The sequence below is a fragment of the Haliaeetus albicilla genome, chromosome 24 (assembly GCF_947461875.1).
Source record: "Haliaeetus albicilla chromosome 24, bHalAlb1.1, whole genome shotgun sequence".
In the NCBI taxonomy this organism is placed as follows: Eukaryota; Metazoa; Chordata; class Aves; order Accipitriformes; family Accipitridae; genus Haliaeetus; species Haliaeetus albicilla.
The window spans coordinates 8,093,557-8,121,360 of record NC_091506.1 but is presented as its reverse complement, the minus strand read 5'-3'; the positions used below and the strand labels follow the sequence as shown (position 1 = coordinate 8,121,360).

At 45.2% G+C, this 27,804-nt stretch overlaps 1 long non-coding RNA gene across 2 annotated transcripts; it reads right to left on the bottom strand.

The window, feature by feature from the left end:
• Positions 1 to 15,028: 15,028 nt before the first annotated feature.
• LOC138681835 (uncharacterized) lies at positions 15,029 to 26,559 on the bottom strand. 2 transcript variants are annotated; one of them, XR_011322042.1, is made up of 4 exons: positions 26,021 to 26,559; positions 20,800 to 20,841; positions 19,680 to 19,873; positions 15,029 to 17,323 (listed from the first exon to the last, which is right to left on the bottom strand). It is a non-coding gene; the product is annotated as an uncharacterized lncRNA (long non-coding RNA). The 2 variants fall into 2 exon arrangements; XR_011322041.1 differs by having other exon boundaries at positions 26,366 to 26,559.
• Between the last annotated feature and the right edge of the window lie 1,245 nt (positions 26,560 to 27,804).

The following is a 27,804-nucleotide window of genomic DNA, read 5'->3' as shown; positions in this document are numbered from 1 at the left end:
TAGCTGATCAAGTAGCTAATAAAAGCCATATGTAACCCTGAGATTGCTTCTGTTGCTTCATGGTGCATTACTCCAGGATTTGCTGCCAGAGCAGGCATGAGGAGCAGTGTCCAGCTCTCATGCCTTGGTCGACCATCACCCTCAGATGAAACGGCCTCAACAGGTGATTGAGTGCTCTTCACGCTGCTCCCATGGCCATCGGTGCATTGCACAGGGAGACATCTAGACAGCTTTCTGTGACAGATTTGGACACCAGAGTGCCGTTAGAGTTACCTGGACTTTCACTGTAGCCTGATCTGAGTGTCCAGCAATTTGCCATGGGAAGCACGAGATCTTGGATTGAGTCTTCTGGGCACCACTGCAGTAAAAACACTAAACAGTAGTAAATAAGCTGCATTTCTAATGTGAGGACCTTTTTTTTTGAAGTGTAGTTTGTTGATGAAGACTCCATGACAGGAGAAAGATAAGATTCACTCATAAATATTTATCATCAGTTATTCTTTCTATTCTCAAGAAAGAGAATATTCTATTTACTGAGAAAATAGAGTCTCATTAGACTCTGCACAAACCAATTATATGATGCTCATCATCTTTCAACTTTCATAGGTTCTTAATTGCTGTGGGAGAAACGGTTGTTGTTAAATAGCTATTTTTATATGATCCAGATATTATGATTGTCGAAGTAAAATGCATGGTATATTTGTGCCATTACTCTTAAACTTTTTATCTTCTTGGATTACAGACATGACCCTTGCAAACTGTCCAGTTAGCAAGACAGATACAATTAAAGTAAAATGGATGTGATGATACGTATACGTATATATGCAGCATACAAAAAAATACATACATACGCAGCTCCCTAGTGCATCCTCTTCCCTCTCAGCTAAAACAGGGAAGATTCCAAAGGTGTGCTGCAGCTTAAAACTATAATTCTTCCCAACTGAATTGCTCCAGGCTCTAAAAATTCAGGAGTTCATTAAAAACATCATGACATCTAAAAATAATAACTATAACATAGTTTTAAAGGCAGCAGAGTCTTAACTTGCCTTCTGAATTCTGGCCCTGCAGCTTTGTATGTTCAGCTTTTTTTGGAATCGTTTAGTGCACTAAATATTTACTTCTTTCCTCTCCTTTGATGAAAGCTGACATTCTCATGAAACACACAACTAAATAACCTTGAATCACCCCACCAACATCACGAGCAACAAGTCCTTCAGATCTTAAATTAGTGTCTAACAAACAAGGAAGAGTCACTGGCACCTTTCAAATAGGATACACTAGAATGAAGGTTATTCATCCAAATGCTGTGAGACGTCTGTTATTGTGAGGTCCTTAAGAAAGAGCTAAGGAGGCCAGGCTGTTCTGAACCACAAATACTCATTTGAAACATCCCGCTGACGGAGCCGCATGAACACCGTTGGTTCTCCAGCCGCACAGGAACACCACACAACTCCCTTCTGATACACCTAAAGGTTAAAGAAGATCTCGAGTTTCCCCAGACAGACCCAAAATTGATGCAATTTGGCCAATCAGGTATTGAATCTATGGAATGGACAAGCAAAAATAGGAGAAAAAGAAGCAGAAGGGAGCCAAAATAACCCAAAGTCTTCACTCAGCTGAGAGCATTTGCCAGGTCCTTAAGGAAAAATCACTGCTCCCAGCAGGCAAACTTCACCTTGTCCTACCTGAACAAATGACATTCACCATCCCGGTATATCCGAGAGGATGAACTGGCAGAGAGTGTGATGAATTGCTGTAATTAAAGGAAGAAAAAAGCACCAAGTTAGCTGTCAAAGAGCGGGACTGGAAGACTGCACCTGGGATGAGCTGATGCACAATGTGCAGCTCCGAGACAGAGCTTCTCCACCCATTTGGGATACTGCAGGCAGTAAAACCACAGGTGATCCCCAAACATCCTCGGGGTACTTCTGTCAGACCTGGGGTATTAATCTAGCCTGCAACACTCCCTATCCTCCAATTACAGCCTCTGTAGGACAGTACTTTCCTTTGCTTTTCAGACTGTTGTATAACGCTGCTGTCTAAATGACACCTACAGCAAGTGGAGTGAGTTGATACCAGCAGGTGCTTTGTAAAGCTCTGCGGGACGCACTGGGATGCCAGTTGTGGCACACAAGCAAGAGTTTAATATTGCTGTAACACTGCCTGCAAATGGTGGTTGCTAGGAGGCAAATATCATATTGAGAAACCTGAAAAGAAGCAACAATTTCAGGTCCAGTTTGGGGCTCATTGAAGTCTTTCTGTTGACTTTAAATAGGATGTGATTCATCCTTTAGCAAAGGTAGTGGAATTTTTTGAAGAAGTAAAAATGGATGTCACCCAAATGACTCCAGGTAATAAGGATGGACAACAGCAGGCCATTGGAAAGGAAAAATGACTGGGGAAAATGAAAGGCAACATCAAACAGCTTTAGTGAACAAAAGCCCACCAGAAGAAGAATCTGACTGGGAAAAGCTAATGATGAAAACTTGTATAAAACATGTATTATTCCTAGGCTCCCCCCATGCCAGGGTTAAATTTGGCAGAGCCACTGGGGTTTTTCCACTTCTCCCATCACATGACCATTCTCACCTCGCAAATTCCCCCTACCTGTGAAGTTGTATAAAACTCCTGCTGCCCTTCGCCCTTTCTGCTCTCCTGCTGTGGCACCTTGCAGTGATTTTAGGTATTGATCTGGGCTATAGGAGGTTTAAAGTTCACTGGACAGGGCTGGGGAAAGTTTTCTGGCATGTGGTGTGAACCCATCCGAGCCCCGATCCAGACCCCTCTCCACTGTGCACACAAAAACACCCCGGGAGCCCTGAAACACCGCGGCTGTTTTGTGGAAGCACAAACGAGAATAAAGGAACCTTCAAAGTGGAAAAAAACCCCATCAGACCTGGCTGAAATACAGTCAAATAAACCCAATCTCTCCCTGCCTACTGTACCGTTGCAGGACAAGTCCTTTTGTTCAGCAACCCCTAATGGCTCCCTATTAACGAAGCCCCACGCGGGTTCTTGCTTCTCGTCCTGGCTGAGGTTTGGCAGGTTTTCGGCTCCTTTCCGACAACTCCTGCACTGCCTATGCTATGGAGTCCCTGGGAGCTGAGAGCATTGCCCTGCAAGGCACATCCCTTATTTTGGGGAAGGACAGAGCTCCATTTATCTGGTGGGGTGTCCCCAAGCAAGAGCCGGCAGCCAGGACACTGCAACCACAGAAACCTCCTCTGCAACCAAACACCTGTAATTAATAAAGCAACATCCCCCAGGTCTCCTGCCATCCCAACTAACCCAGGTCTCAGGTGGGGGCTGACCTACCAGCCATAGCCATGTTGGTGCCTCTGTTTCTTTTTTCCTTTATTTTATCCAACTCGTCTCTCAGCGACTGCGTGGGGCCGGGGAGAGTGTGCCACACACCCAGCACAACGTGCAACACACTCCCAACCGCCCCGAGCACTGCAGGCTTTAGCAATCTCCATTGGCATCGCAAGCTCGGGTTATTTTGTTATTATTTTGTTTATTTATTTTCACTAAGAAGAAGACACAGAGAAATAAGATCGGTCTGCAGCAAGACGTGGGGTTTTGTGAGATTGTTTTGATAGGAGCTTCATGGGGATAAAAACATATTGCAAAACAGTATTTTCATCACCTTCAGGAACTCCCTGGTGGGGTTTCAAAGTCTTTGCTCACTGCTGAGATATTAACACGTGCTCTGGTCCTCTGGGGAGGAATAATTTCCCCAGGTTATGACTCTGCTCAATAAAAAGGGCACCTCTCTTTTGCTAGTGGAAAAACCCCAAACCCCCAGAAGAGAAACTCACCACTGTGATCCTTGCCCCCGGAGTGCTAATGTGGCTTTAGCAATGTCACACAGAGTGTCCACCGGCTGAGGACTGGGCCTCTCATCTCCAGAAACAGTACGATCTTCTCTTCAATATCCACACAAATGAGCAAGTAACAATTAAGGATGACAGTCCAAAGAGGCATAAAAATGCAATTCCTTCTCCCAATAAAATCTGGTAACTGACTTTTAGCAGGCATGGTATGAGGTTCCTTGCTCACGCACATTCAAATATTTGCCCCAAGTGGGTAAATTATTAGGAGCTTCAGGGTCCTAAAAATTGTAATCTTCACTTCACGGGTGGGGGATTGAATCACAAAACTTACCTGCCTGGAACTGACAGGATCCAAACTTTGCAATGCAAACTCACCTTGAAGTTCCCAGCTCTCTGCAATCACCTCATCTGCACGTTGCCGTTGACTGCGGTGAAGCTCCCTCATATGCTTATTACCTGAAATTTGATCAGGTGTGACAGTAAGCCAGAAGAGCCTTTAGCTTCGTAAATCAATAAAGTGACCAACAAACTTAAATCAAGCTATTATAAATATTAGCAGATAATTTTAAATCTTATGGATGGAAAAATGAAAGTTAATTTTTAATGATCTCAGATTCAAGGAATCTTATTAACCGCTGGAGACATCCAATAATTCATGCAGGTGACAGAAGACCCAAACCTCTGTCCCACCAGCACTACAGTCCCAATACCATGAGCTGAATTTCCCTGTAGCTGACAGACGGGGAAGCTGCAAGGGAGCAGACCATTGCCTGTTCTCCCACTCAGCCCCTCTGGGGCTCCAAATCCTAAGCAAACCCCATGGTCCACCAAACCCAACTGCTGCTATCCTAAGAAAAATTGTAAGTGGCAAAGCAGAGGCTCCTAAATAGGAATTAGATTTAGATTGATTAAGATAGCTATTGCATGTCAATTAATTTAAATATAAATGGATTATTTGGAACGTGTTCATTGAAGACTAACAGCTCCTGAATGCAATATAGATACACAGGTAATTATAAAGTCAAGCAGTCATTATTAATATTTCTAATGATCAATTTGTATTCCAACAACATAAAATCATCAACTTTAAAGCTCCAACAGTCATGGTAATTGGGAGAAGAGACTGTGCTCTATGCAGAAAGCAATCAGCCGACTAGTGCCTGGCTGAAATAAGAGGTATAAAGCTGAGTTTTCTGGGTCCCACAGAAAAACCTGAGAGCTCAGAGCCTGATGGTGGCTGGAGGAGCTGCTTTTAGTTTGGGGGTTTTTTTTGGTAGGCACAGCCAGGATGAGGTTGAATGAAAAGGTCACAGAAAACTTGCTGCAATTGGGATACACGCACAGGTCTATAAGGGTACATACTCTGGGCACAATGAAGGACCTTAATACAATCCCAGAGTGATAGAGAGGCAGTAGGACAAGCAATCCCTGTGTCCAGATAAGATTTACTCAATTAGATATACTTAAATGCAATAGATTTCCATGGAAAAACAGATCAGTTGTAACTTCCATTCTGCATGTCAGTCGAAGGAGCAGCAATAATTTAATACACAACACTTGCAATTCTGTGCAGTCGCAGTGTCGTGTTGCTGGGTCACTGCCAGAAGGAAAGTAAACATGCTTTTCTGAAGAAACGGTGTCTCACAGTAAATTTGGACCAAATTAGGTTTACCGAGCACTGGCACACTCCAAGGCCTGTGGAGGGGAGACCTTCTCTCACCAGACCAAGGGGCATCTCCCAAAGGCATCTTGCTGAGGCTGTCAGGACCGAAGCTCACACATGGATGTTGGGACTCAGGTGGAAATCAAACACCTGAGCTCTCCCAGTTCGGATGCTTTTCCTTGGGGGGGGCCTTTCCACATGCTCCCACCCTGTTCCTGCAATGCCACCCGGTGCAGGACCAGCAGCCGGGCTCCCTGGGGTGGCTGTGCAGCGCAGGGGGCACATGCTGCCCTGCAGGGACCACGCACAGAGCCCCCCAGCACCGCCTTACACCCCACTTCTCCCCATCTCTCCGGGAGCCACCGGCACCCCGTGCATCACGGTGGTGGGAGAGCAGGAGGCAGGAGCTCGTGTGTGGGCTAAGTCTCCCTCCATCCCATCACCAGAAAAAAACAGCAGCAACAAACCCCTCTGCACAGCCGTGCAAACCCCGAAAAGTGAGCCGCGGCGGGTTTGAGCACTGCGGGGCTGGTGGATGGGGCTGGGGCACGGCAACCGTCCCCCTCTTGCAGAAGGATGCACGGGTTTCACTGCATCGTGGAGGTGATGGGAGTCTCCGCAGCAGCGTGCAGGAACTTTACAGAGCAGGCTGGAAAAAGCCTATCCTCGGGGCAGATGTATATTTTGATTTTAATCTTAGAGCTTACTCCGAGTGCAGTTCTCACCTTGAGATACAAAACAAGCGTTTCTCGCCCCAGATTCTCTAGTTTGCTGGAAAAGCAAAGGTGGGACTCAGTGCAGGATGGCACCAGGCAATCAGTGGAAGGATGGCACCAGGCATTCAGTGGAAGGAAAGGGAATAGGGAAAGGAGATGTCCCCTTGCCTGTCCCTCCTGGCCCATGCATGCCACCACTCCAATGGCCCAGGTCTCATGAGCGAGGCCACCACAGGAGGACCAGCCCTGAAGGGCATCCAGCAGAAGGACTCCTAGCTAGGAAGGGTTCTGGGAAGAAGTTTTGGGCTGTCCCTCCCAGTTATAACCAACAATCTTGCAGGGGGAAAGAGGTGGACCGATGATTTTTTTCCTGGCTCTCCCTGATGTGATGGATCAGAACGAAGCGTGCACCAGCAGTGGTGGCACTGCGAGTGCTGCCTTGAGCCCACTGCTTCAGAGCTGGGTCAAAACTTCCCGGAAGAGTTTCTGCTTTTTTCTTTTCAGCAAAAACTGCTGGTTTGATCATATTGACACATTTTGTGCAAACTGCTCTGTTTTAGCTCATTGCCTTCATCTGGGCTTAGCAAATCATTTTACTTCCACACAGCTGAAATGTGTTCTCTTGGCTTTGGTTTGATTTTTGCATATTTGTGTATAAATAACAATTTCTGTAGTGGTTTTATTATGCATAGCAGTGATTTTTTTAATGCTTCATTTTTTCATGGGATGTTTTGAGCAGATTCAGGATAAGATGAAAATCTGGGATCTCTAAACCTCTCATGCTACAGAAGTTTTCTTTAGCTTACTGTACAAACAGCAATTTGCAATAGCATACACAGTCCAGCATAAAGGCAAGGAAAGGCTCTTCATTCTGCTCTGTTCAATTTCTTCATCTAGAAGGAGCTGAATACAGCATACTAAAAAGAAGCATTTTTTCCCAGCTAGCTAAGGGGCTTTATTAATGTTTCCTGTAAGCACTACTAGATTTGTGATCTAGTGACTTGTGCATCTCAATTGTTTTGCAAGAAAAAGCTTTCCCTAAAAATTGCCAGCACTTTCGGTTTTATTCCAGATCAAGAACTGGCATCTCCCCAACTCTAATTAACGGTGGTTATTTTTTGCCATCTCCAGTAGCAAAAACACAACAAATGGCCCAGAAGTAGAGCAGACACAGCTTCTACCATGACCTGCTGGGTAGTTACCATTCCCAACATCACGGAGAAAAAAAAATCATGCTAGCCTTAACATATTTCTTTTTCCAGTGCAAAATAAATGTTGTACTAAATCACCTGCTTATCACTCACTAGGCATTTGCAAATAAATCCAGCCTTAGGTTTCAAGTGCGTCAGAAACTTTCCACCAGAAAACAGTGATTAGATGCAATATGCTCTGTGGGAACATATTGATTCTGTCTGGCATTTGGGCATAAACCATGTCTGGCTTTTTACTTGTCCATCTTCCCTATTTTTGTGGCTTCACCACTGCCTAACTGCCAAAATGCAGAGGGAGGTGGCTCCTGGGATGGGCCCACAGCTCCCGACATCCCCAGCATCCCTCTGCCCTGGGTGCCCTCCCCTGGGACAGAGGAACTTGAAGCAAACACTCCGTATAGCAGTGCTGTCACCGGGAGAGAAAAATGTGGTTGGGGTGAGCCTAGTAACACCTCTGCAAAACAGAGTTTGAGGCCACGAAGAACACGGTTTCTTCGTGGCCTCAGAGCCAGTCACATCACGAAAGAGGGAGGAGGTTGTGGTTGGTGATTCGCAGGGGCAAAAAGGCTGGGGAGGACCTCAGCTGAGCATTTCGGGACTCTAGCACACCCTTGTCCCAAGGATCAGCTACACCTCAACTTTCTCAATGCTCGTTAATCTGACGCGTCCCAAAAGCCTTCCAAAGACTCTATGGTCCTTCTCAGGAAACCCTCAGGGCGCTTTGCCAGCCTTTCCACCAGGATCCCTCCGGCCCCCGGCATGACACAGCTGCAGTTCCCACTGTGTTCTCCTTCCCCTTTGCACTACGGCCAGGGAGGACAGACCCAGCCTGGCCCCATCCGTGAGGACATCCCAGCCCAGCAACCCCCAGCCTACCTGCGTCTGCGTCCCCGAACCGCTCCCCTACCTAACGCACGGGGTTTGTCACATTTGTCTTTGCTTTGTTTTGCCAGGACAGGGTGGAAGGAAACTACAGCCAGACCCACAGTCTCCCTCTACCCTTTAATCTTCAGCCAATATAGACTCTGTCAGATAGTCATCCAAACCTAGAAGGACAAGAGCATTACTCAGAGAAAAGCTTTATGGCAATTGCTTGATGTTTCGCTCATTCAGAAACTACATCTCAACAAAAATATATATATATGCCTTCTATTCTGGGACACTGGCACATCCTACAGCAGGACCGGACGCTGCAATGACAACACAGCACTCAAAGTGTATTTTAGCTTTTAAGAAAATACACTCAGAGGGAAAAAAAAAAATCAACTTCAAAGCACCACAACTGGTTAAAACCCCTCAGTGTTAACATCTGGCCAGTCGGTGTCTGATCTCTCAGCAGCACGAGGAGGTGCAATTGCCTTTGTCACCCCCCTGTAAACCTCTCCTGCTTTGTTGTTTGGGATTGCAGGCAATCCCCAGCAGCCCCCCCAGCCCTGCCTGCGTATAGTCTAGCGCTGCATATGTTAGCAATGAACTGCCACGGCCCATTCTCAGAATATGAGCTCACGGCAGAAAACGAATCTCCCTCCCTTTTTTTATTCCTTGGCCAGGCAGGAGGCTGTTCCTGCAGCTGTGCTGGAGCACCAGCCACCGGCTCGGGGGCTCTTTTCCTGCTCGGGGACCTTGGGACGGAGGTGGCGGGTGGAGAGGGGCTCGAGAGCCAGCGCTGGAGGAGCCACTATAGTAGGAAAGCTGCAGTGATTCCATCATTTAGGAAAAGACAGAAGAAATAGCCAAAAACGCAGCACTACAGGGGACCGCCCCACACTGAACTGGATAGCGGGCTCGGCGTTCGACAGCTGAAGCGCGTGATGGCTACCCCCAGCGCTTCGCACAGTGCGATCTCACGGGCAAAGCTCCTGGTTCAAGTGCAGCGTTTTGAAAGAGGATGCGTTATGAATTGATAAGGTGTCAAATAGTTCTGACGCTGTCTGCAGAGATAATATCAGGACTTGTATTTATGCTCCATCCCATTATGCAACTGCAAATCCCCAGTCAACTGACACCGCGTGCAAGCATAGAATCATAGAATCACAGAAGCATGCTCAGCTCGCAGCGGCTGGGGGTCCGAGGAAGGTGCTGGCACATCACCTTGCTCTACACATGCCCGGATTAGATTAGTCACAGCAAATACTGAAACCTCTGGATGGTTACGGCCATTTGTCTGAACTTTATGGCACCTTCATCCTCCCATGCCCACCTCTCCAGCTTGCAGAACTGGTTAGGTATTGGTTACTTGAGAAATGGTTTGCTGATCAAGCTGTTCCCCCATGCAGATAAGCCTTCTGCTCTCTGTATGATCACTTCATCAGCGACTCTGGTTTATCTGCATCTGCACTAGGGCCAATATTTTCCAGGTATCTTGAAGTGTAAATTCATATCAGTTTTCCTTTCCTTGAACTTTCTATCCGTATACCAAAGAAAAGAATGGAAGATTTCACTGCCATATTTATTTAGAGAAAAGTAATTAACCTCGCAGCAGGACTGTGAATCTCAGATGAGCCAGCATCTCATTTAAATGATAGGCACAGCCTTCCTTACCTGCTAGGCTATCCAGTGGAGTGATGGCAATCACTGCATGGTGACATTCATGCAGCTTGTGCCGAGACTCTGGGAGAGGAAGGCAATCACCTGGAGCTGCACCAGGGCTCGATTCCCACCGCCCAGTGCTTCTCAGGCAATGGTTATGAATGCTGACGATGACAGCAAAGCGGGAGCTGAGACTCAGCTCTCATAATCACGCAGCCCAAAGCAGCTTGGCTGCCTACAGAAAAGGCACACTTTACAAAATCAGACACATTCGTACTGGTGTCACTTTGCAAAGAATAAGCAGATACAGAGCATTTTTAGAGCAGAAGAGCGGTGGCTCATTAGGTGTCAGAACAGCTTCCCAGCATCCTCATAATTTGCATGAATTCTTGAATATCATTTCCTCAAACCCCTGCGATAAACGGCACCAAAGGCTGCTCTGCCTGGCAGCACCAAAAGCACAGCACGCACCTGTATTTGGGGTAGGTACAGCACGGCTGCCATCTGCCTTCCACCCAGCGTTCTCCAGCCTTGGCTTTCCCAGAGGTGCAGCCCCCATCCCAGTGCTGCCCGGGCAGCCAGGGAAGTGCTTTCTATGATTTAAGTGGTCGGTGAACTGATCAGCTGCCAGATTCAGAGGAGTTTGTGATGGGAGGCATTGCTGGACGTCGCTGATCCAAGCCCTGCTCCAAGCAGGGCTCACTTCAAAGGTGGATCAGGTTGCTCAGGGCCTCTGGCGGAGTATCTGAATATCTGCAGGATCCCACAGTCTCTCTTTCTAGCGTTTGACCACATCCATTGTGAAGAAGCTTTCCCATATATCTACTTGCAATTTCTTTTGCTGCTACTCATGCCTATTGTCTTTCAGGATACACTCTTAACCTCCACAATATGTTCTGCTATTGAAAGATGAAATGCTCTACCAGGAGGTTTTTTTTAAATGATAGGAACTAGTCACATTTTTCAAAAAAGGGGAAACAAGGAACAGTGACAGAGAACTCACAGGATTTTTTTGTAATTACCCTCTCCTGCTATGTGCGGCAGAGCAGTTTCCAGCAAAGCAGCAAGTGCAGCACAGGAGAGCCACACACCATGCAGAGCATACGTGTCAGCGGAGAGCCGGCCCGCGTTGCAAGCACCGATTTTTGCTAAAGGATAACTCAGCGTTACTTAACTCTTTAACCACTTCTACCGGTTGGCCACCCTTTGTCTTTGGTGATTGTCACTAGGCAAGGAAAACTGAATGGGATTCCTCTCCCGTTCAGTCACCCCACTTCTGAGGCTCTCCCAAGTTGCCAGGACTGTCATACCTGTGGTAAAGCCATGCCAGGTTTCAGCCAGGATTCATCGCGCCTCAGCTTCCTCCCCAACTACCTGGTCACCTCACGGGAGGAGAAATTACCCCTGTGCAGAATGTGCCCAAAATTAAAACTCCTAAAGAGACTGCAGTGCTGCGGTCCCATTTTGTAGACACCCATATGCAGTCCTCTCCCTTGTTATAATGCAGACCACCTGCTTCAGAAGATGGCTTCAGCAGGCGGGACTCCTGGCAGCACACTTACAGCTGCATTAGCTGCCTGTTTATTCAAGATACAAAGTTCCTAGAAATAGGTTAATTACTTTCCTTTAATTACACATTATCTTATTAAATGCCAATAATAAAAGGAAATGTCTGCCCTAGAGATAAGATTATGCCACATTCATAATTCGGCTTTTTGGGACAGCAGATAAATGTCTCAGCCATTTTAAAATACAAATTTGTCATTCATGAGAGCAATAAATAATGCAAACAGGATGTGTGGTTACACTGACATTATCACCTCGTCATTGCTTAAAGGCACCCCGGGCATGAATATGCGACACTATAACCTCAGACTCTTTGATAAATTATTGCCCATCACAATCCTATCTAACACAGGGGAATGGATGAGCACTGGAAGGATTTTATGGTTGCAGTTGCAGTACTTTGCGGCTGTAATGCAATTACTGGCGTTACTGCTGAAGCGGTGAGGGATGCTGGAAAGTAAGGGAAAGTCTGCATCCTCCTGGGAGGTAATGTGTAAAGAAACCTTAACAAGTATACCCTGTGGGGGATTTCCTACCCTGCAAGTATTTAAACTGCTAATTAATTCCTATTAAAACAAGGTCTTTTGTGTACATCAAAAAATGGTGCCTGAGGCTTTGAGCCTGCAGTGGGATCTCCTAGGACTTTGCACCAGCTGAGGCTGGCAGGCTTGGCTGAGACAGTATGAAGTGCTGATGAGTCCTTTAGTGGCCTCCATTTCAGGGTCAGAGCACCATGCTCATGTCCATGGCTTAAGTCCATTCCCAGGGATGATACAACCACCAGAAAACTAGAGAGCACAAAAGCAACCAGCCTCCAGGCACAAATAAATTATGCATGTCTATGCCCAACCCTTACTTTGCCTGTGCAGTAATACGCGGCTCAAGATTAGCCACCACAGTTACACATAAACCCATTGCTTTTAACACCATACTTCCTTGAAAACAGGGAAAAAGTTAGAGAGAACCCACGCTCTCAGATCATTCATGAAAAACCAGAGGCTGACAAAGGAGCCTCAGAGGCCAGAGAACTCCGGGTAAAACAGGACCATGCTGTGAAAGATCAGGTTACTGGTACCCTGCCGGGATGTGATGCTTGTTTTGTGGAGAGGTTCCTCTTGCCATCCCTCCTCTCCCTGGGAGGACACCTTTAATTTTATACACTGACAGCTGTTTCCTTGCATATTTTTTTTTTTTTTTTTACTTCTCCTTTATTGCCCCGTAAAAGGCACCGACTGACAATGAGGTTGTCTTTTACTGGCGCAGTATGGGGCTGGCAAGCCCCTGTGTTGGACCAGCCTGGTTTGTTCCTGTGGATGCTGTGTAATGTTACGTGGCACAAATGCTCCAGCAGAAACATCAGAGACGGTGGGAGCTGGGATGTCTCACCCCCAGCCATACCAGGCAAGGGATTTGAGAAAGGCTTAGCATTCCTGCCCTGTTAAACCCAGATGCAAGATAACGAAGCAGCTGCTGTACTGAGTTTTCAGGCAAGTGCCACCGATGCAACCCTGTGCCGGAGGTAGGATCGGAAATCCCAGCAGGCAGAGACAGACGGACGGGCACTGTAGGTCACAGCAGACCCCCGTGGGGGTCAGGGTGGCTGTCGGGACCCCAGAGCAAGACCTGTGCCCCAAAATGCCCTGCCCAGCAATGTTGCAAGGCAGCTGACGCTGAACCGGGAGAAGAAGGTGGTTTAGGAGCTTGGTTGCCTCTTCCATCGCCCAGCGCTGGAGGGAACTGGCCTCACCCTGCCACTGCCCAAGCAAACGCCTCGTCACGAAGAGCCTAAACTCATCAGCCAGAAAGTGTTCCCAGGCTAATCGCACCCTTGTGCGACTCAATTCAACCTAACACTGCCCTCTTGTGCTTCGACACATAAGGGGCCTTTGCTGTTGGGTGGGGGTTTTTTTTCGTTTTTTAATTGGAGGGAGGGGCAATCTACCAAACCAGTTTTCCCCAGTTGTTTGTAAAGCAATGCCCGTGGTATTTCATCCCAAGAGGTCAAATCGTTTCCATTTCCCGTCATTCTCTAGGCACGGGTGTCCTGAACAGCCTGGGCCACCCATCCACTCTGGGCAGGGAAATTAGAAAGATGGGTGAAGGTAAATAAAATCAAAAGGAAAATAACTATATAACCACAACTCAATGTGGAGGGACAATGGAAAAGATAACAAATAGAAAACTGCACTATTATGAAAGTACTTCTCCTCACACAGGCTGTGTTAAACCTTTTTAAAGTACTGGTTAATGGCAGGAATCAGCATTTAATTAATAATCTGTTAAAATTTGGTTCCGTAGAATCACATACCCCATGCATTAAAAAAATCAATCAGTCATGATTAATGTTTTACCTAGAAATAACTACAGCCAGCTCAGTAATCACGGGCAATAGCATGTCTGGGGCTACAGGCTTTCCCTCCACACGGTCTCCGGTAGACTACAGGGACTAAATTTTCAAGAGACACATTTAGTGGTCTATTATCCCATGAGGCCTAACGGGCAACAGAGCATTTCCACTGGGGATAAAGATCTCGGTAATCCTGCTGCACCTTTGAGAAGACATCCCTTCCCTGAAGTCACCCACTGCTTCACCCACTTGAAGGATGCTGACCGAGGCGATCTTGGCCCTTGCTGGCCCAGTTACGGCTGCTGTGCACCCAAGGCAACCCACTGCCCTCCCTCCCAGGCTCCAGAAACAGAGCTGGAATCGATGGCACGGCCCGCGGAGAGGCTGCAGAAATGCAAAGGCGCAGCAGCATGCACCGTCACACAGTCTGCACTGCAGGGTCTCTCCCTGTGCTTTACACCACCATTCAAATGGCTGCAAATATCACCTCTTTCTTCGGCAGAAGGGACATAGATCAGGTCTGATTTTACGTCACTATTTATCAGACCTGCCTTGGACAGCACTTAATACCTGACAGAAATGGGCATTTAAAAACCTTATTTTTAAAAATCAGTGGATGCAATGCAGTAACCATAGCATTCAAGCAGAAAGGCATTAGGAGCTCACTGGGGGTGGAAGGAATGATGCTCACAGAGGGGAAAGAAAATCTGATAATGGCACAAGGGAAAAGGTGCTTTTCTGGCACAATACTGATTGTTTCTTGGGTATTGTTATTTAATGGATTACTTGCATAAAGAGAAGAGAAAAAAATGGAAAGAAAAGAAAATAGGTGCCAAGATACAGACATGGACATCCTGCATCATTTTCTAATTGATTTTAGAACAGTCTGTCCCTAGCCAGCTGCACACTCAGGCATGTATATAACTCTGTGTGTTTTGACGCCATAATCTCTAACGTGCTTAAGTACGTGCTTACCTGCTGTGCAGAGCAAGGCTGCCTATGTGGACCGGCACAAATGTTTTCTTAAGTTGAAACCTTTGTCCCTGGGTCCTTTGAAGAAGCCTCCAGGGGACAAACATTCATTCAGGAGGGGAAAAGGACTGTAAGAGCACTTCAATCAATGGCCTATGAAATATGTAATCAGTGAAGCCACACCAGCTTATGCTGGCTGAAACAGGATGAAGCTCATTTGCTACAGTACAGAGCAATAGGGGGGGGAGAGGGGAGAATCCACCCCTCTAAAGTGGATTCAAAATCCAGCTCTTTGCACCTCTCTGGCTGTGATAGCAGAGCTGACAGTGGATGATCACAACAGCCATCCTCCCTCGCCATCGAGGCAGGTCATTACTGCTGTTTGCCCCAGCACTCGCGAGACCTGTTCACGATTTTTTGGCTGGCAAGAAGAGGACAGCAGTCTTCCTTGGCATCACTCAAATTAAATATTGAAAATGTTTATGTTAGGGAGAGACGTGGCTGAGGATTTGGGAAGCTCTTCAGACATTATTAAAATGCACTAAGTGGTTTGCTGGCAATTACCTACTATTGTCACCAACGGAGGCTGGATCTGGTATGTCAGAAACTCCTGCATGCATTTTTCTAAATAAAACCTAGATAAGAGAAGACGACACAAATTTTTTGACCAGGAAATTTGACATTTCAGTGTCGACATCTCCTACTAAGTATTTATAATAAAACTTCCCAGGAAAGACAGACAAATTATGTTGTGAAGCTTTTACTGGGCAGAGTTTAAGGTGTCCTTGTGTGAACTGATTTAAAACTTCTGCATTCTTCTTTTTCTACCAGCCAGAAGCAGAAATTCCTTCCAGAGTTACCAGAACTCTTATGATACCAGCAAGACTGATTCTTCTGATAAACCAGTTAAAGCAAAATACAGCGTTGGATGAGAATACGGGAGAGTGACCTGCCTGACTCAGATTTAGTCCCAATAAAACCGATGACATATTGAAGGGCTGTTGAAGCCCTGACTAATGTTGTATTTTCTTTCCCAGCTGAGGGTGTCTTGATGTCAAAACCTGTACTGTGGGGGTTTGTGGATCCTCAGCTGCTAGAAAGAGGTTTTCAGCAGCAATGCCCTGGAATGCTTCCCATTACCTGCTGCTGTCTCCAGCTAGCGACAACTCTTAAGAGTTTGTTTCAGATCTTGAACTTACTGCCATAAGAGTAGCATTCATCAGCTCAGGACTTGGGTCTGTAATGTATTTTTCCTGAGGCTACACCTTAAGGCAATCTAGAAATGGAAGGGAGTGAGGCTACCTACTTATTAAATATGGTAGGGTTTTTTTACTCAATGAAGTTTAAAAAAAAAAATCCACCAGAAATCTAACTTGTGCTCCATTGCCTACACCAAGTGCTTGTATTTTTTCCAAGTGTGTGTGAGATCTTGGCCAATGGTGGGGACTGTGAGAAAACACTGAGAAGCCAGTACAAAGGGCAAAAATTGTTATTATTGCCCAAAGTGGATTTACTTTGGAAACGAGAAATATGTTTACAAGCATCCTGGGCTGGACCCACTTCTGATTCAGCTTTGCAAATAGGTAGCTTTACTATAAAGACTGTTCCATCTATAAAGGGGTTTTATGGTGTGCTTGCTTAAGGCTGCAGGGGATGGGATTCGCTGACCCCTGAGGGCCCTCGCTAGTGCAGCGCTCTAAATTTCAACACTGTTAAAGTTTCCGTATTCACCTGATGGTGAAGAAATACACATTAATCGCCAGTCCTTGCAACAGATTCTGCAGCTCCATCTTCTGAGGTCTCAGACCCGTCGTCAGCGCTGGATTGGTTTTGTGCTCAGGAGCCCGTGAAGGTTTTCCTTGTTAAATGTCTTGGCAGAGAGTGCGAGTGTGGCAGCCCTGTGGCTTTGCAGGAGCTGGGGATGCTGAGATGGGGCTGCAGCTCCTGGGGGGGATCAGCCCCTCACTGCACCGCAGGGTGGTCGCTCTGGGGACCGCGGCATCCAACAGCACGGATCAGGCCAGTGAGGACACATCGCTTCTTTCCCTTGGCACACAGAGAGAAACAACAACAAAGCCAGGCAAGTAATATGGTGCAAAGGCCTATCTAAACTGAATTGTTCTTCTCTGAAAAAAAAGGGGAAAAAAAAAAAGAGAGAGAAAGGGGGTATCTTCCTACAGCCAGCCTTCGCCAAGCGTCGTGAGGAAAAACTAGCAAGAGAAATCCATCTGTAAAGCCTTGATGGCTAAGAAGAAAGATTTTTACACATGCCAGCTCCACCGTGGCCACATTTATAGGAATTTAAAGTGTTACTATGTGACAACAGAAATAGCTATATGTTGGCAGACCTGTTTTTTAATGTGTTAAAGGGTCATTAATCATTTCCTACTGTTCCAACAGTCAGATGTACTTGATATCTTCATTTACTTATAACGTTCATACCAGCTCCTCAGCCATCTTCATTTCCTTGGAAACAGCTGGTTTGCCTGTTAAAGAAAACAAAGTAATATATTTAAAAAAAAAAAAAAAGAGAGAAAGTGGAAATACAATAAAGGCAAACACAAAAACTTGAAGGTTCTCGGTAAATACAGACCTCTGTTACATATGTGCAATCAATAAGGTCACTTGTGTAGTAACTCATAACAAAGTACACTTGACAATGTGTTATTTTTCTGCTGGAGAATATAATGTGAGGCTGAGCATGCTAATGACTTTTGGAAACGGGCAATGACAAAGATTGATTAATATCAGTTGACAGCTTGTTCCACAGCTCTGAAGCAGGAATAGCAATGATTGATTTGCCAAAATGTGGGGCACAGGCTTTAGATAATAGAAGGGCTACATCTGAGCTCAATCTGGTTTCAGAAACATGATTTAAGGGCCAAATGTTTAACAGTAGTTAAAAGCTTAAAGGAAAAGACAGAAGCGTAGCCATATTTTCAAAAGGCCCCTAATTTTAATGAATTTTTTCAATGTCTAAGTATCTTCACAAACTTGAACCTGTAGACTGTTGAGTATAGGACCAGAAAGCCTACATAAAATGCAGAAACAAAAGAAAACGAGGCAGGGGGAGGGGAGAGCCAGCATAGTTGTTTTCTAAAAATCAGAGAGAGAGAGAGAGACATCATCAACATCTTAAAGCAGCAGGTTTCAATGATGAAACCCTCACCTAATGTCAACTAGCGAGGAGTCATTTCCTGTGATAATAAGGAACAAGGTGAATGAAGGGCCACAACAATTTGTAGGGCTGCATGCTCCCTACCCAGGCTGCCAGGGCAATGTAAGAGAAAGGTTGCACCCCTGGCCAACAGGGATCCCCACATTTTTAGGAACTTGCATATTTGACGGAACATGCTCCTCCTGGGAATAACAGGGAAGGAGAAGCAATCCCATCCTCACTTTGTGGGGGCTGAGGGGTGGGAAGTCCTGCTGAAAGCTTGACCGATTCTTCCCCTTTCCTCTTACACTAATGAGTTCAGCTTTTCACCAAGCGCAGCACAGCGCCAGTGCCTTGAGCTTTAGAAAAGCCAGACCAATAAGCAAATATCTATACTCATGCTCCATTTATAACGATTTTGTCCATCGCAGCATGTAAGAGAGAGCAGGAGAGAAAGGTGGAGAATTTCATGACAGATGTCCACCAAAGGGCTAGTCTTCATTAGGGATGTGGTCATGTGTGAAGCGCTGAGTTAGCTGACACGATGCTGGCTGTTCTGCTTAGACCAGGCCGGACTGCAGCCGGCACTATGTCAGCTAATTGTGATTAAACCTCTCTGCTAATCAAAGCAGAGCCTCTAGAACGATTCCATCACCAGCCTCAGACTGCTGCAGCCACCGCCTTTGCAGTGTAACGCACCATCTCAGTTGTATCTCGCAACATGACAGACTGAAAGTTGTACAGTGCAGACTTAATTAGGAAAAGAAGGTGTTAAGATAAACAACAAAATGCAAGCGTTTTCACAGAGCACGGAATCTGTGAAAAAGTGGACAAGCATTTGACTAGGGGAGCTTGGGGATTTCCTGGGCTTCATTCCAAAATGCATCTTTTAAATACAAATGGTGTTATGTTATTATGTTATTTTTCATAGTGAAGCTCATGGAGAAACCAGCAGGCTTCTGAGGAACTGAGGATTGGAGCATCCCTTTCCACTCAGGCTTTTCTGGCAGGGTCTGAGTTTGGGGATTTATGACTTTTTGAATTACGTGACATTTATCAAGATGCTTCCAAAAAGAAATATAAGACCCTCCTCCTCTGAGGTCAGCTCATTTATAAATCAGTAGTATCTACAACTGACAGATTTTCCTTAATAAAGTGTTCATGGCGTGCAATGATAAGCCAACTTTTTAAGCCCAGCCACCCTTAACTAGTAAAGCCTGCAAAGAAACCTCCGTCCTGGGTAAGTTTTCCCTTAGATAGAGCTCTGTTGATCATGCACTAAAGAATTGATGTGCCTGTTCCTGGGGACAGGTTACTGACATAAAGAACTCCTTTGCAGCAGTAGCTGTGCCAGAAATGAGGATGGGGGGCAGACTGGCAGCAGTACAACATTTTTATTGGTTGGGTGATACTCATCTCGCCTTCCTTTGGTCATCTCAAAGTCAGGCATGGGAGGCTGAAATAAGTTATCAAAAGGCTCTTTCTGCCACCTGTGGATAAAGGCAGGTGTCCTCAAAGGGGCTTTGTTTCTCCTACCCTGGACACCTCATTTAATTGTGCTAGTGGACATAGCATTTATGAAAGGAAGAATTTGAGAAAACCTATACAGTGAATTATAGTTGTAACACTTGTGCCAAAAAGCAGTCCTTTTGTAAAGCATAATCCGTAAAGCCAAATGTGGTTACCAGCTCCAAGTACTCAAATCAGTTCAACCAAGAGATGAGGGGTGTGAGCCCCAGAGGACTCTGCAGGAGATGGGTCTTTTCTCCCAGAGCCTGTCCTGAGGTCTCCCTGGTTCCAGTGCATGTGTTTGCAGGTGCATTTGCGATACAGAGCCTTCCCTTGTGTGCATCAGCTTTTGGCTCTGGTATTACCCCACCTGCATGGAAAAATACGTGATGACATTTGCTGTCTTTCTTGGTTTTTACTATCTTTCCACAGGATCGGAGGCCTTGGTGATTGAGCAAGCAGCATGATGGGCAGATACTGAAACAGAAGCCACTGATGCTGCTTGTACTTCTGACCTGAGTAATTAGTCACAATTCAGACCCTTGGAAGTTATTTCATTTAAGGGGAAGTTGATGGGTCAGGTAGCTCCACTGCAGTGACAACCACATGAAGTCTAGCTTTTTAAGAAAAAAAACAAGAATCAAACCACTGAAAATTAGCCCTTCCTCATGGCTCAAAGCCCTTCCTAAGCTCCCCTCAACACACACCATTTCTAGGTTCAGTGCCTCTTTCTCTCTTCTGCAAATCCACTCATATACTACTTTGCAAAAGAGCATCCACCCAAGCTCTGGGCTTTCAAAGTCCTAAAAAATACTCATTTGGTTTGGTTTGGGGTTTTTTTTGGGGGGGGGACAGGAGCAGGTGGTCACTGTCTCTTACAGCTGCCATATGAAAGGTGGTGGTTAAACCCATTAGTCTTGATAGGGTCCAGCTCAAATCAGAGTAACATCGTACAGTGCATCACTGAAAAAAGAGCCCTGACCATAGAAATGTTTAGTACTGAAATCATGCTTTTTAGGACTTTGTGAGCCATCCCTCAAGTGAACTTTCCCTTAGAAATCAATAGAATTGATTCTGTTTATGCTGGACACTTTTCCTGTGGCTGCATCATGGTTGCTAATTGACAAGTCAAAATCTGTACATGGACTTTGGTAGAGAATACCTTAAAAGTTTATATTTAAGGGACAAAGTTAAGTGATTATAGATGTCACTCTAACATTTAATACCAGAAGCAATCACAAACAGTTTTTAATATTTGAGTTCACAATGAAAAGCTACAGCACAAAGAACATTTACACCCTGCTGCCATAAAGCTCTTCAAGGCTCCGTTTCCCTGCTCTGAAATGAAAAGATGAGAAAGGTCAGGGAGAACATCAATTAAGTTGTTTTTCTAGACTAGCTACAAGTTTTAAGACTTCAGGAGAACTTTTGCTTTTATTCCCATTTCCCATTGGGAGGAGTATTAGTGTGTTTTTTGCTAGAAGTGGTGACTAAATCAAAATGTTTATCTTTACCACTAGTATCTAATCGAAGTCTACAAACAGAAACCTGATATCTAATCAAAAAGTTCATTAGTTTCTACAAAACATACATGAGAGCATTTTGTATGGTAGAAGCCAGTTAAGACCTCATCTGAGAGTTATGCTGTGGTTTGCTTTCATGTACCAAAGGGCATAAAGTTCCTGTTAATAGAGAAATAAAAACAATTATCTTTGGAGCAAGTCAAGTTTGAAATACCTCTGAACTATACAAAAACGACGTTTTAGCACCTTGTGTCCTTATAAGACATTTGTGAACTCGGACTCTGGCTTTCAAGATAAAAGGAAAGAGCTGTCCTTTGACAGCCTCTGGTGATAGTATTCCATATGAATGATTTAACTGTAAGATTAGCCAATATAATGAAGTGTTTTAACTATTGTTTAAGGTATACTTACTGTGATGTACAGTATGCTTTGCAAATGCTTAGGTGAATAATGTCAATCAGTTCTTCATGTAAGTGATGACTGTTGTCCTGCCCTGTTGACTGAGAGGAGAAACCCAGGAAGCTCCTGAGGACAAGAAAAATGTGATTTTACCTCCGAGAGGCTGAGGAAGATCCAGCGGCCACTGCAGACAAACAAAAGCAGAAGACCCGCAGAGAACCTTGGTGGTTTCAGAATGAACAAAGTTGATGATTGTTAATTGACTTTATGGTCAAGACACTCAACCGGATTCTTAAAACCAACTCATCAGGCTTAATGCTAAGGAAATGTTACAAACAGCAGGAAAAGAGTGTATAATGCTGCAGTAGAAGTCAACCATGGTAGTTATCACCAACACAAGCTGTGTGGTGCTGTGTGGATGGGCCAACCTTATAAACAGATCAGCCATTTATCAAAACCCAGCATTCTTCTGTAGCCCTCCATACACCTTCTGGGTCAGCATTCAGAGGAGGTGTGAAGCATCACTACAGCCTAACCCATGAGGTACATTAAATGACGTGCACTGAAGTTTGGTAGGTACTCAAGTACTCCTGTTAAAGGGCCCTTGGAGGGACTCCTCCAGGAGAGAACTTGGCCTGCTGGGCACTGGGCACAGAGTTCTGATAGAGAGAGAAGTTATCCTGAGGAATGAGCATATAAGACAGCTCCTTTTTAAAAATAAACATGTTTCTGTAGAACAGCTTGACACACAGACTCACATATTTATGTGTATAAATAGTCAATGCCTAAGCTCGTTTTGGACTCTGCTGTCTCATATACATTTTTATGAAGTGGTTGTCAAGCTGGGAAATAGGAAGGGTGAGGAGAAAGGGAAGGCATTTCCTGGGACCTGCTAGAAGCACAGTCAAGGATATGCATGAAAAAAGTCCAAGAGGTGAGGCAGGGGTAACCAACATAGTGCCAGGGCTGGAAACATCTGGCCAAGAGGAGGAGGAAGGAGGGGACAGACTGGGCAGAGACCATGGCTGCTGGGAGCTCCTCAGCACTGCTGCCCAGGACCCTGCTGAGCGTTGGCTGCTCCTCTCTTTCTCTTCTCTTCCTACTCCATGTACTCCTGTTATCCCACTCCTCCTTTCTGCCTCTCTGCTCGAGCCCCAGGGGCTCCTCCAGGGTATACGGGCTTCCCAGCAGCATCCCATTCAGGTGCATGAAACAGGCACACACGTGTGTCAGTTATATAGCACTGAATCAGAGGGGACAGAAGCTCAAAGCAAAGACTTTGTGAGGTGCATTAACACAGGGCCAGGGTCCGCTGCAGCCAGCCCCGGTGCCCCGAGCAGGAAGGATGCCACTGAACAGAGACAGGATGCCTCGGGGTGATAGGTTCTTGCAAACATTTTGTTACGAACCTTGTGTTATCTGGGGGTTTTGAGTTTTTCAGTTCAGGCAATCACAAGAAAAACCCTTAACTTCAAGAAAAAATAAAATTCCTGCTTCTTAGGGTGCCAGAAGCAGCTTTAAATTTGGATCTAGGAGTCCAAAACCCTCAGAAAATACACTCAAAAGAAACCCAAAGCTATCTGAATTTTATCTCACAAAGTCAAAGCTTTTCATGATTTCCTGCGATTGTGCTCAAGATTTTGGCAACCAAGGACTGGGGGTTTATTTTCTCTCATTTCCTAGCCTCAGGGAATTACTTAAAGAAACTCTATGATGGCATTTCTATAACAGGGAACAAAACAGCGCTGGTCTGGCGAGGCAGCTGTGCCTCCCCCATTCCCTGATATCTTCCACCTGGCTGAGTAATTACCATCCTGCATTGCCTCTTGTTCAGAGGATGAGTTATTCCCTCACCGGTTAACAAGGTAAAATCAACTTTCCTCACAAATCCCATCATCTCCTGGAAGATCCTGTCGGAATGCAAATCAACAAGTTCAGCAGACAGGAGCCCAACAGCAACCCGCGGCCTCAATTCAAATTACCTCCATGCTGCAGGATGACACAATCTGGATTACTGAGAATTACCTGGGCAGAGCAGTGACTCTGCATCTTATGAGTTCTTGTTCCTCAGATCAAAGAGGTTTGATGGGCATTTAATTAAAAGATAAAGTAGCCAGCCTTAAAACACCAGACTAACCTTTCAAGCGTACAACTCAAGTTACAATTAAAGAATGACTGTAATTGTCAGATTTTTGGACTTCACTGGCAATACACTCCATCATTAAGGGATAAATTGACTGTCGAGAGCAATGCCCACCTTGCTTTTTAATGCTGTCATAGGGCAGGCTGGTTCAGGTGGTGAGAGCTCACATGCAATGTTGGGACTCTCTTGTTCCCCCAAATCCAGGGAGATTCCCGGATGAAATTAGAGCTGCTCTTTTCTTCTTCCAGGACTGCACCAGAGGTGTGCTGGTCCCAAAAGAAGCCATCCTCACTCTTCCATACACATACTTTCTTGATGGGGCGTTACACTTCTCCTTGCCTTGGGGAAGAGCAGCCAAGGAGAAAAGCTTATTTAGAAGATGTATGCATGAACACTGGGGGTGCTGTTAAGCGTGTGCTATGAAACGTGACAAAGAAAGTAACTTCAATATTATCTGCACCAGGTTTTCTTTTCCCCAGCACAGTGATGTAACTATTCCCTCACTGTGCAATGCTGGCTGAGACAAGGTGCTGGCAGTTTTTAAAGACAGTTAGCGTGATCAGCTTCTACGTTTCCTCCATCACACGCAGTGATTGTTGACATTTGCTGGTTTATCTCATAGGAAAACCGCAGTGCCTTGTCACAGCTACACAACAGGACAGCAGTCTTGCATGTTAACACCCAGCAGAAACATGCTTTTCTTAAAGAGAGACACGAGTTGCACAGGGAGATGAAGCAACTTCTACCAGCACAGCTGATTCAGTAGGAAAAAAACAGATTGACCCTTGGGTGCAGAAGCCCCTGAGATCTGCTTCAGCAGTGGGGTCTTACCCAAAATAGTGCAGTTTGAGAAGTGTTTCAAACCAACATAGAAGCCAAAGTCAGCCTGCTGCCGTCTCTCGCATGTGCACAACCATTGCCTCGGAGCCCAAGAAACCGAGGTAACGAACTCATGCGACACAGCACAAAGCCAAACACCTTGTTAAGCAGTGCCAGAGGAGGACACTAGTGGTCCCCATGCCCCCCAGCCCTATGTGCCAAGTCCTCGCTCCAGCATTTTGCTGATCACCTCAATTGCATTTTTCACATATTTGGTGCTTTCTCCAGTGCATCCTCTTACTCCATCCCTGTGTATATTTACAGTCTGCTCTGAGGATGATTTACATTAAACCCCCAGTGTCAACACAGTGAAAACTTTTGCATGGAAAAGTCCAGAGCCATAAAACATTTACAACACAACAAAAAATGGTTTCCTAAATCTCTGGCTTACTTCAAGATACAGAAGAGGCTATTATTTTCACTTTGCCCTCTGGATCTGGTTTTTGCTCCTTTTCTCTGGCTGAGTAGCATTGTAATCCTGGAGGAATGAGTCATTATCCAGCCTTGATAAGAAGGGCAGAACCACTCCCCGAGCATGTAGAATTGAAGTCCCATTTGATACAGGAGCTGTGATATTCTTCATATGTTTGTTTCAGTAATGAAATGTTTCAAAAATCTTAAAGGATCTAAAGATGTTAAAATGTCTGGATGCTGGCAAGCTCTTTGATAAGTTAATTTTGCATTCAAAACCAATAAAGCATTGGACAAAGTGACACAGGGTTCGGATTTACCCTGGATAATTCCTTTGCTGTAAGACATTTAAATTAAATCAGTTAAATTCTGACTGCGCTTAGTCATTGGGATGTCAGTGCTAACACACCATGTTAATTGAAGCAACACTGAAGAATATTTTGACTTTAATTTAGCAAAAGATGTATCAGCTTAACTGTAACCAACAAGCAACACATTCATGCTGCAAAAGTAAATTTAAGGGCTCATTCTGAAAAATAACGCTAGCTAACAAGAGGCTACAAGTCAAAACAGCCACGGGGGAAAATGAACCAGGAATTTGTGGGAAGGGAAGAGAAAGAGCAACAGGGAGAGGGGTCTGCAGAGCCCCGGTTACGCACAGGGCTATCTTGCTGCTCTCAGACCCGAGGTGCTCCAGCCCCACAGAGATATTTACAATATGAGCCCTTCTGAAGGTGGGATTTCCCTTGGTCAGTAACCACTCTGCAGGATGGTACCCAAGCTACAGAGGGAAATATTTTGCGTTTAGAGGAGGAAGAGATTAGAGACACTATCCAGACTACTGTGCAGTGAAGATAGATCTGCTTTGAGCAGGCACTCGATTCAGAATGAAACTTAATGGAAGGTGGGAGATTTACTTGAAGTTTGTCTCCAATCCAGTCGTGTCATTTTAGGTATTGGAAGCTATTTAAAAAGCAAGTAATCTTGTTCGGGAAGATACATGCAGCCCTATAAAGCTGCTTTATATCCATACTGCTATTGCCACACAGAGCAGACTTAACTACATTAAAAATGTTCAAAAAGTTGCCAACAAATTGGCTGTCTTGCTTACAACAATATTAATGTATTAGTTTCCCTTGAAAACTTCTGTCTTTCTTCTCACTGAAAGGAACTGAGCATATTCCCTTCTCTTGCAGCTCAGTACAACGTCACCATCCCAAAGGATGGCCGGGCAAGAAAGACAGCGGGCAGATTGTGTTTTCCAACCTTCGAGCAAAACCTTCCAGAGATGTTCCTTCCCCCTGAACGTTTCCCTGAATTTTGCAAAGTACTTCCAGCGTAATCATGCTGTGCATAAACCTGGTGCAGCTGGGATAATCCCTGCACACAAACTATCAGAGAGCACAGACCGTGCTTTCATAGTGTCATTAGCATTTCCTTCCCCAGTCAAATCTGACACCAGTTACACAAACAGAAAACTGCTCTTTCCCCTCTTCATAGCACTTACTCCAGGCCAGGTTTGGCAGAGGTGCAGAAGGCGGCAGCAGAATAGATAGATGAAAACCGCATCAGGAGCTCCTCTTAGCACTCAGCAAGTTATTCACCGGAGAGAGTTTATGGATTGCATTGAAGAAGGTTGTTTTTATAAGCATCCCAGTACCAAAATACTAATTTATTTTTAACTTTCTGAGTAGGATGAAGGGTGATCAGATCCAAACAGCAACTATGAATTTTTAGTCCATTTAAAGTCCTAAAGCCCTGGGGCCTGTGGGTACTGCAATCGTTAGCAGAGCTGCGAGTAATCAATCGTGCTCTCTCTCCGTTTACGCAAGTGAAGCTGATTGATTACTCACTGCTAACATGATTGCCAACGCTGCAAACATTTTTCTCTGGACAGCTCTCCAAAGCAGCCAGGGTCTGAGGCTAACAGGCACTCTGCCGGGGAGAGGGTAGAAAAGCCGGGCAGCAATTTTTAGGTTGTTTAGGTTAATGTTGTAACTGCGATGTTCAAGTGGTCTGAGACTCTTGAAGCCCCCAGAGCCTTTGTGTGGTATAAGGCACATTCGAGGTCTCGTGGCCAACACACCACACCTTCAGCGGAGAGAAACGAACCATCCCTTCCTTCCACGTGGCATTTCCAGGGACGTCCTGCCCATATGTTTGGTAAGGAGGCAGAGAGGGTTTGCTGTCTGATCCTCACCCTGCCCAAGGGAGCAGGAGGCAATTCCCCCTTCCCTCTTTGTTTAAACCTTCCCATCAAAAGCACTCTTAAAGAAATAATTTACAGTGCAAAGTTTACTGGTCCTACAGAAACCCAGGACCTCTGTACTCTCCATTGTCTATTACCTCCTTTTATTATTTTATTTGCATATAAAGGAAGACATGTCTTTCATTAATCTCTCTTGTAAAATCTATGCTGCTTTACAAACAGAGAGAGACAAGTTCACCTCCAGGCCGTATGATGGTTGGTATGAACTGACATCTTTCGTGACTATTTCAAACCTTAGACTGAATGATGCAGAGGGAGAGACTACAGCTCCCTCCCCAGTCAGAGATGCTTTCAGGCAGAGGTGAAGCCCAGGGGCTAGAGCATGCTTCTTATTAAATCGATAAACTGAATGTTTTTTTCCCCAAAATGCTGCTTTTGGGAAATGGGGATCAACAAAAGCATCATTTTTCTCTAATCAAAGGCACCAAATAATTAAGAGAACTCTTTTATGCCATTTTCATGTTTCACACTGCCTGGAATCCAAAACCCTGTCAAACAAGTAAAATAACCCAGAGTCTTTCTGGCAAATGGCACAGACAAGACAGTTGAACTACTACCAAGTGCCACAAGCTTTCTACAAGAGCCTTCTACAGGACACTATTAATTGAGATTGCAGAGAAAAGTGTTGGCAGTTACTGATGATCAGAAAACACTACCAGCTTGATTTATACAGATTC